Source organism: Apium graveolens, chromosome 7, assembly GCF_009905375.1.
Source record: "Apium graveolens cultivar Ventura chromosome 7, ASM990537v1, whole genome shotgun sequence".
Classification (NCBI taxonomy): Eukaryota; Viridiplantae; Streptophyta; class Magnoliopsida; order Apiales; family Apiaceae; genus Apium; species Apium graveolens.
The window spans coordinates 35,848,375-35,849,913 of NC_133653.1; the positions used below are offsets into that span (position 1 = coordinate 35,848,375).

Genomic DNA, 1,539 nt, shown 5'->3' on the forward strand with positions numbered 1-1,539 from the left:
TCAGTTTCATGTTATTCGATTAATATCATCGCTGTTGCATGCTAAGGGTAATAACAATGACTACTGAAGGAAGTAGTAATGAAGTTGTGATCTCATGAGTGTTTTAATATTGCTAATTCTAACTGTTAATTAAGTGTTTAATTCTAGTAGTTAATTATAGTTCATAATTAGTTAATCAAATCTAAGTGTTATTGTCTTAACATTGAGAAGTAATCATACATTGGTGAGTGAGTTTAATTGAACATAATTTGTCTGAGTCTCTGTGGGAATGAACTAGAAAGTATTCTATATTACTTGCGAACGCGTATACTTGCGTGAATATTAACGCGTGTTTTTGCCTTAACAAGTTTTTGGCGCCGCTGCCGGGGACTCGGTGTATTTGTTTAGTTTATGTACTTACCATCATTGGTCGTTAGGACTCAGTGATTAAGACGTGTTACTTATTATTTCCGGTTGTGTTTCAGGTACTTTAGCGAGCGTTTATGCAAACTCATTCTCGTACTCGCAAGAGGACTTTAGATACAGTTGAGGAGACAGACGAAGTTCTTGATATTCCGGAGAAGATAGACTTTGAAGATTCGGATTCAGGAAGTGAGCAGAAAGAGCCAGTAATCTTGGGTGATCGTATTGTTCCGGCAGATCCAGCTCTTATGGAATTTTCTCGGCCTAAAATTAATGACATTCAGTCAAGCATTCTTCATCCGGCTATCCAAGCTAACACCTTTGAAATCAAGCCGGGCACTATTCAGATGGTGCAGAACTCTGTTTCATTCGGAGGAGCTGCGACTGAAGACCCCAACATGCATATAAGGAATTTTGTCGAGATCTGCAGTACTTTTAAATATAATGGTTTGACTGATGAGGCTATCAAGCTGAGGCCTTTTCCATTCTCACTGAGGGATAAAGCTAAGGACTGGTTACATTCTGAACCAGCTGGGTCCATCACTAATTGGAAAGATCTTGCGTAAAAGTTTCTGGTGAAGTTTTATCCAATGGCCAAGACTGCTGCTATGAGGAGTGCTCTTACTCAGTTTACGCAGCAACCTACAGAATCTATGTGCGAAGCTTGGGAACGCTACAAGGAAATGTTGAGAAAATGTCCACATCATGGAATGCCCGATTGGATGGTGATCACTGGTTTCTATAATGGTTTAGAGGCCCAATCTTGGCCCATGCTCGATGTAGCAGCTGGAGGCGCCTTGTGGGCCAAATACTATACTGAGGCTTATAATCTTATTGAGACTATGGCTGCAAATGAGCATCAAAACCCAACTCAAAGGATGATGCCCGGGAAGGTAGCAGTTATTCTGGAAGTCGATGCAGCCACCGCTATTGCAGCGCAGCTCCAAGCGTTGTCTATGAAGGTCGATTCTCTAGCTACCTATGGAGTCAATCAAATAGCTATTGTAATAACCCCCAAAATTTTGAACTTTTTGTAACCCTTGTGAATAGTGTTTTAGCTGAATGAGAAAACTTTTCATGCCACACTATGTAGGGGTTCTGATATGGATATTCTGAGATTTTATTAGTACTTTATAT

General features: G+C 40.2%; 1 non-coding gene across 1 annotated transcript; it reads right to left on the reverse strand.

The window, feature by feature from the left end:
- Nucleotides 1-1,007: 1,007 nt before the first annotated feature.
- On the reverse strand, nt 1,008-1,114 carry LOC141675360 (small nucleolar RNA R71). The gene has a single exon (XR_012556017.1). It is a non-coding gene; the product is annotated as a small nucleolar RNA R71 (small nucleolar RNA).
- Nucleotides 1,115-1,539: the final 425 nt, after the last annotated feature.